The following is an 8,654-nucleotide window of genomic DNA, read 5'->3' as shown; positions in this document are numbered from 1 at the left end:
TTTCCTTTATCTTTTCCAAACCAAATGGACATTTTTTGATATAAATAATCAATGGTCAAGATATTGAACTTCTGAAACTATGATTATCAAAATTCTTTCATAATTTTGTGTTTCTACTCATACTTGCGTGCATGTAAGTACATGTGTCCAGTCAGAGTAAATCTTTAAAAAAGATCTTATGGACAGGAAGTTTTATAATACATAGAATATTCTGTAAAATATGGATGTGAAATATTAAACTATAGCTAAGAGAAATTTCCTGTGAACAAGTTAAAACGTATGTTCCAAATGGTATTAAGGTAGGTCCGTACTTTCAGAATTGTCTGTCAAACTGATAATTTTTTAATTTGAATACCTTTAATAAATCTTTAACTAGCTAAAACACCAATAACAGACATATCTTTGCAGGTTAATTTTCATACAACATGTCTCAGAGCACATACCTTTAAAAGCTCAATAGCCAAAATTGAACATAAAGAAGTGTGATATCATATTTCATTTAGGTATGCACCAAATCACATCAAATATGTTAAAACTTATAAAAAATTAGAAATATTCATTTGCCAACAGAATATATGAAATCTTTATTGCAAAACATTAACAAATTGATGTAGAATCTGTCATGGCATTCAGAAAAAAAAATCTCAAAATAACTTTATTCTTTATAATTCTCAAAATCTAAGCTGTTTTGATGCCATTTTTTCTTTAAAACTAATTAAAATTATATCTAATTAAAGTTAACAAAAACTCATAATTTATTGTGGTTGACCAGAGAATTTAAACAAAACAGTCTTTTGAAGACGTATACCCCAATTTTTGGAATATCATTTTTTTTCAATTATTCATTGCAAAATTTTTATAAAAAGTAAAAATTAATTGGATGATATAGGCTTAAAATCAATAAAAAATAGATCTCAAGTTAGTTTGCTAGAAATAAAATTAAAAAGCTTTAGGTCCATAAAAGCAATAAAGGTACATCCCTGCTTTTGATTATATCTGAGCAATTCAGTTAAAACTGTTTTTAATCTACAAACAAACATCTCATTAAACAGAAAAACACAAGAAAACTTGATGTAATCAAATTATTTTTACTGTTACAGTCTAACATACAAGCATACCCCATAACTTCAATTTAAGTCTCACGCTGCTATAAGCATACATTTACATTTAGATTCACAAAATATGTATTAATTTAAAAACATTGTCCATACTTTGCTAAATTATGTCAATATGTATCCTTATAATAAAAACTGTTTATCTTAATGGAAGAGATGCAGTGGAGAATATTTTTTTTACTATTTATACAACATACCCACCAAAAAAATTCAAAACGCCATGACAGAAAGAAATACTTAACTGCATTTTTCTTAATTTTCCTCTGAGCCAAACTTTTAAAATTTATTTAAAAATAAAGAAAGATATCTCCTGAACAGATTAAAGAGATAAAATTCATATGTCATCACATTAAATTTTGAGCCACGCCCAAAAAACTACGGGTACCCCATTAAAACATCATACAAGAAACCTGGCAAATCACATAAGTGTCAACATATAAACAAATTACCAGCCTTTATATGTTCAAATCTCTCCAAATAAGAGTGAAATACAACAAATGTATAGAGTTTTACATATTTCACATGCCAGATAGTTCATGGTAAAACTCTCCATTATGGTGAGGTCCAACTGAGTGTACATATATTGCGTGAAGTAAAAGAAGTTTAACTACAGAACACATTTAAAAACAGTTTAGATATTACATATATAAATATTACCTGCATAAAGCATGAGGTAAATAAACAAAAAAAACCTTACAAGTTAGAAAGGTACTGTACCACTTTGCCAATTACAGCTTTTGATCGTGAAACTCTTGGTTTTTTAGAGTTCGGTAGGTTCTCACGAAACACATTGTAAATTCCATTCTGGGGATCTCGCTTGTGGATAACCTGCAGTTTTGTCATAGTTAGAGAGAGGCTAATAAGTTTCTTCAATGTTACAGAAGAAATTACTTTTGCTTTCACAAGTGGATCCAAAGATTCCTTACAATTGTAGTAGGACAAATGAAATATGTCATCACTATCACAGTGTGATTTTAGTTTCAGATCAAATAATTTCTGTAGAGAAGAAACATCTGCGATGGCATTGTGGGCTTCATAGGTTTCTTCCAACAGTTTCTGAACAAGAGTCTGATGTCTATAGTTTCCGACATCAGCTTTAGAGATAACTTTTCTTGAAAGCTTCAGAGTATCGATGTATCCTGATACTGCCCCCTCAAAGTCCTTCAAAAGGTTATATTTGGTCAGCTGGTGTAGGAGAACAGGTAAATCAAATTTTGGATATTATGTCCTATCAAAATGGAATCCGGAAACTGTGACAAGAACTTGAGGAAATCTTGAAGTCCTTCAGATGCTGATGTTGACTGTACAGCTTTTCCATTGTGTTTCAAAATGCCTCCAACATATATATGTGAGACCTGTTTTATGAAAACCATGTTGAAATAATCTGTAAATACTTTGTAATGAACAAATAGATGGAAGGAAGACTTACAAGTTATTTTCTGCTAACATTATAACTTCTTTATACTAACCTGTTGCATCAGATGCAGAAATACTGATGCTGCAGCATCTTGGTTTCATGTAGACATTAAATTTTTCTGTACCACAAACACATGCTATCTGAAGGATTTCTGAAGACCTGCCTATATCAAAGAAAGGGTTTTAACTTTTAGCACAATCTTCTCAACCATCAAATAAATTTTTTTTAAAATAATTGTTGCTAAAAAAAATCTGACAAGGAAAACTTGTTGCCAATATTTGAATTATAAGTGAACACTTACCTAGTCCAGTTGTTTCAAGATCAAAAACTATAAATGAACTGCCTTCTAGGCACACAGACTTCGGCTCCATGCTGATGTCTTCTAAGTCAACTGATTCCTCGAGTCCTATCTTTGAGCTATATGTTGCACCTACATGTATTATATAAAATATTTTAGTTTCTAAACTTTTCATTCAGAAGTTATTTTAAATTACTTGTTATTATAAATGAAATATTACCTTCGAGTACAGACTCGGTGGCAACTTTTGATGTTCTTTCATTTTTCAACTGCAGCCGGCGTCGTTTAACACTCTTCTGAGCCTGCGCCAACATTTGTCTTTTTAATTTTCTGGCTAGTTTTGATGTCCATTTTTCTGTAAACCTTCCAGGGGACAGCTTACATCGTCTATTCAACTGAAATTCACAGCACATTGAATAATTAATAAAACCTGCAAGTCTATCAAATTTGCAACCCAAGTTTACAAGATTAGACAGTCAAAGATACATTGACAATATTTATTCAAACTGCAACAGTTTTATAAGGAACGCAATACAGTTAAAGAGTTATAAAGAAATCTCATTTATAAGAAATTTTTCATGAATCCCCTTAGCAACTTATCTCAATGTTGTTTATATGGATATAAAGAATCTCAGGTATAAGGAAGTAAAAGTTAAGGTCCCAGTGACTTCCTTATATATGACTTTTTATGTAAATGTCTTGTTAAACCTAAGTATTAAATCTAAAATTAAAATGCAAAAAAATGGTAACTCTGCAAAAGAAAACAAAATCAATCAAACTTAACAGAAAATGAAAATAAGAAAAATAAACCAAATTATTTAAAAAAAAACAAAAAACAAACAACAAAGTATACAACTTGGTAACATTTCTAAACAATTAATTCTACCTCTGTGATATAATTGTAGCCCTCATTCTTTTGACAAACAGTAGCTGAGACCCTTGTTTTTAATCTCTCAGAACCTCCATAAAATCTGTCATTATTTCATACAAAATTTAGAAATGACACAAAATTTCTTCAATTCAACCTATATTTCTCTCAAAACAATGGAATAAAATTTTAAGTACTTACAGTCTTTTTGGTGCTTTAGAGGCAATCATGTGGTTGAAATTTTCGTTGTTCTGAGTTGATCCCAAGTCTACTAGTTCATCAGCTTTCTGGATGTACTTGTTAATCAGGCTTTCCAGAGCTACACGGAGGGGTTAGTCAGAAAGTGGCTTTCCATATGGCAGATTCTTGGGCTTATAATTGGTTTTCTGACTCCTACACCATGTTCCACATTCATCATGCTCACCTTTAACATTAATATTATAATGTAATCCTAACATCAAAAGATAAGAATATTCCATGATCATTTTCATATAGATCGCGTTTAGCGAATTTATATTTAAACTTACCGTATAAATGGGGAACTATATTTTTCAAGTCCTCAGCAAGCTTAGTGGAGTTCCCTGAATTCTGCTTCACACAGTACATAAAACAACGTTCAATGTGTGAACGTACTCTGTTGTTTTTCAAAACTTTGTAGGTGTTGCCGAGTTCTAAGAGGCTCCCCATTAACCCTTTCCTTGTGTGGTTGCTATCCGACTTTTTTGTTATAGTTGGATCAACTGTTGTCCTTACCCTTGCAATAGTGGTTGAATCATTATCTATAACTAAGGTCTGCACCTACATATACAAAAGACAATTTTGAAAATAAATTTGTCAAAAACATGTTATGTATAACTAAATACAAATTAATTATTCTATATATATTTTCAGTAACTCTCATACTGTGATAAAATTCAAATTATGCTAAAAAATATGTATTGGACTGATTTACATTGACCAATTTGCTAAGAGATATTGCTCAAATCTTGCTAAACATCTGTTTATACATGTATAATCAAATTAAATTGTTTACCCCAAAAAATCTATTTACCCTATGCCCTTGGTCTATGATGCCCTGGAGCATCTCGCATGCCATTGCTGGCTCCATGGACTTAGCTGACCCAGACCAGTTGCGGGGACAGTTGTGCTTTCTTGGAGGGACCCCTTTCATTTCAGCTGACTCGCATATTCTGCAACGTTTTCCCATTCCCGAAATTCCTATGCATTTCTTTGTTTTTTTACCAATAAGAGATGCATGCACTGTAAAAGTTTAAAATTAGAGAGTCAAACAGGTATTTTCTGTAATTTGATTTTTCCTGAATATTCTATGGCATTCACACAAAAAAAATTTATTTTGTTATGAAGAAGGGCTAACCAGTAAGACTGTTGTATGCACGACCTGTTCCCCTTTTTTGCCAGGCCCCATCAAATCCAGCAGTGAGATTGCCATCACTCCTGAAATTAATCATATAAAAATCAAACTTATTACACTGGAATTGATTATTTCATTAATCTAAGATGCAACTAATTAGTAAAAATATTCTCTAAAGATTGTGCAGGGGTATATTTACTATATATATGTTTTATTCCTTATACCGTACGTGATAGGCGGTTTTAATTTGTACAATTCAGGATACTTTGGTTATAATTTAAGGAAGTTTTACCTGCAGATAATTTTGTGTTAACATCCCATGCACTTGCACGGTCGCCTGTCTTATGCTTGCTTCCTGTGGGAACATCATTCACCAGCCCACATTCCATATAACTACACCTCACCAACAAAACGTGAGCCAATCCAAATTTCTTTTCACCAACACAATCTTTCAGATGGAGAGGGTGGCCACATAACTGACAGGCTTTTAACCCGTCAGCAAGAACCCCGACAACACATGAAAGTAAATAATAATTTTCTCCATTACCTTGTTTACCTCCACAGATAAATAGTTTGTGGTTCATCATTTCTCATGTATTAAGTTAGACAGTAAATCACAGGTACTTGGGTCTTGATTAATAAATATGTATACCTTCTGAATATGGAAAAAAAAATGTACATATTTATAAATCAAGAATCAAGTACCTGTGAAAAAGGGATTTGAGAGTGGCCTTATATTTTTCAATAAAAAAAATCAAATTTTATTCGTAGTTTCTTACCTAGCTCTACAATTCGTCGACCACAACGCCACCCAAATTCAGTTGCTTCTGCATCTTGTACCTCCTCTTGTTGACCCACAATACTCCCCGTTTCAATCAAACCTTTGGCGGCTTCGCCACTCGGCTGAGCGCACGTGTACGCATGGTCAGCATATGGAATAGATAAATCCGTTATGGGTGTAGACTGACTACTGCTGGGCTGCGAATGATGTTCTTCAGTCCATCGTGCTTCCCTGGCCTTCGCTAAACTTTCTAATCGCTCCGCCTTCGTGGCTTTACAAAACTTCCCTTTTATACGCGCCATTATTTTTCATCACCGGATATTAAGCTTGCCGTCTAAAAGTCAAGCCAAAACGGTCAATACGGAACGATAAGCTATACCGATATCGGTTCTGTTATTTACAAATACTTATGACGTATAAGTACTAGGGAATTACTTTAAGAACTTTGTGTCTTTGTACGTACCAAATGATATATAGATCCTATTGACAGAATGCAAAGTGTTAATTTCCATAAATAATGTATATTATAATTTTTTGTATGCACTATAATAAAATAATATAAACTTGTTAACTTATTTTCATTCACCTAAAAAGATTTTTTTTCAATAGACAAGTGATAACCATAATTTTATATTGATATGTAAAAAAAAAAAAACCCGATCCGTAAAGGTATGGGCCTTCCTTAAAGAGACTTATAGAAAACCTACCATAGAATATTCTTGCTGAACATTGGATGAGGTTCTTGACACCTTCTCTATTGTTTCCCGATATTTTTGGTTGTCGGCTTGGACAAGTCCTTCTTTTACACAAATTCCTTTTACTGCTCTACATAAAAGTCCATACAAGAACCTTTAAAGAAATTAAATTTTATTATATATATATATATATATATATATATATATATATATATATATATATATATATATATATATATTATCTTTTTTTAATATCTGAGGGGTACCGTGCATTTAACATTCATCATGTTTGACGTATAGTATTCTACAACAATTAATCGCTTCAGTATTATTTTAAATTGAACTGAACTTACTGAAGATGGTTTTTCATAAGTTTTTCTTCACCAAACAAAACTTCTCTTTTTATTCGGCCAATAAATTCCTCAAACTGGTTGGTGTTCTATGTATAAAAATAAAATTTTGTTTTAAATTGCACAAAGAAATGAAAATTTATCAACAAAATGTGGAATGCAAGAAAAGTTGTAAAATGGAACAATCAATCAAGGAAGGTAAAATGCTGGACAATATGAATGTTGTCGGATAGATATCGCATAAGGGTTTCTATGTTTTTAACAGAACTGGTATTTCTTACATGAAATAGAAAAAAAATCTAGTGTTATAAAAATCCATATAAATATCAATATAAATATTGAACATAATTCGAATATCTTAATTTTAAAATTGATTTAAAGGTAGACAAGAGATTGTTCGCAGTCCTTTGGTCGTTAAGGATAATTTATTATTTCAAATATTTAGACCTTGCCTAAAATTAACTTGTTCAAATGGTGACATCCTAATGTTTTGCGTAAAAGAAAGTCATCCCTTGGGCCAAAACAACTTGGTAACAAATTTAAAAAAAAAAAAAGGCAAAGGGGTTCTTGAATATGGTCTGAATTTAAAAAAGGTTAAGCAAGCAGCACATATTGCCAAAGAATCATTTTCTCAGAAGAGTTAATAATGTATACAAATTAAACGCCATTGTCAGGTAAATTTCATTCCTACATACCTCTAGTAGACTAAGATCGAATACATTTTCGTCTTTTACAAACGGCATAATTTCCCGCAAGGCAAGCGTTGAATTAATGTTTCTAGGACAGCCCGGTCTTAACGTTGAAGCCAATTTTTGATGCTTTTTTTTCCAGTTCTTGTTTTGCACAAAGATCACCTCGCTTTTACGATAAGGGTAAAATTCATTAACTTTCTTCAGGACATTATTCAATATGTCCTCTGCATTCTGAAAATAAAACATAAAAGATTGATCATTTCAAAAATGGTACATATTCCCGACAAACAATATATAATTACTGATAAATTTTGTCAATGAACTACTTTAAAAATTGTTTTAAAATTTCTGTAATCAGGGGAAAGAGGAGGGATTGAAATGCTTGTGCAAATCCTTGTTTCATTTTCACTTGATCTCTTTGACAAAGACCTTTTCTCCTTAGTAATATTTCCTAATACACCTTATTTTCACCAACAAGAGACGGTATTGTAAGCAAGAAAACTGATGAAATGAATGCCTTGTTTATCCTGTGGAAAAGTTAATATAACGAAAACATATTCTACAATACCACTTCAAAGACGCTTAATAGGGCAGGGAAGGTTTAGGGTCCGATCGATTCGATTCGGTTTCGATTCAGAATGATATGGGTTTTTTTTCTCGATTCGGCCATTTTTGTTAAGATCTTTGGATCAGAGTGGCGATAGCGAGTGTTTATAAGAGCCTTACAGGTGCCTGGACACAAATGGGAAGTTAATATTTCCTCAATATTTCGGCATAATATAATGACATATATTGCTGAAGCATTTCACACGGGAAAATAATAACAAACTTATTTTATCTAAAAATTATTGAAAGTGTAAATTTTGGTACGTCTTTGATTGACACATCCTTGGACTTTCAGAAAATAAACTTTTCCTTAAGATCTAACATGTAAGAAAAAACTTGCCACAGCATCATATGTCATGATATGAAACAGGAAAAAAAATTGAAAATATTAACTTCACATTTTTGTCAAGGCACCTTCAGTTTTAGGCTCTTATAAACACTCGTTATCGCCATTTTTTCT

At 31.9% G+C, this 8,654-nt stretch overlaps 1 pseudogene; it reads right to left on the bottom strand.

The window, feature by feature from the left end:
• Positions 1–988: 988 nt before the first annotated feature.
• LOC134271470 (uncharacterized) lies at positions 989–4,905 on the bottom strand (annotated as a pseudogene).
• Between the last annotated feature and the right edge of the window lie 3,749 nt (positions 4,906–8,654).

Source organism: Saccostrea cucullata, unplaced genomic scaffold (assembly GCF_032062105.1).
Source record: "Saccostrea cucullata isolate Sc308-1 unplaced genomic scaffold, CSIRO_AGI_Scuc_v1 ctg2395, whole genome shotgun sequence".
Taxonomy (NCBI): Eukaryota; Metazoa; Mollusca; class Bivalvia; order Ostreida; family Ostreidae; genus Saccostrea; species Saccostrea cuccullata.
This window is presented reverse-complemented; position numbering and strand designations above follow the sequence as displayed.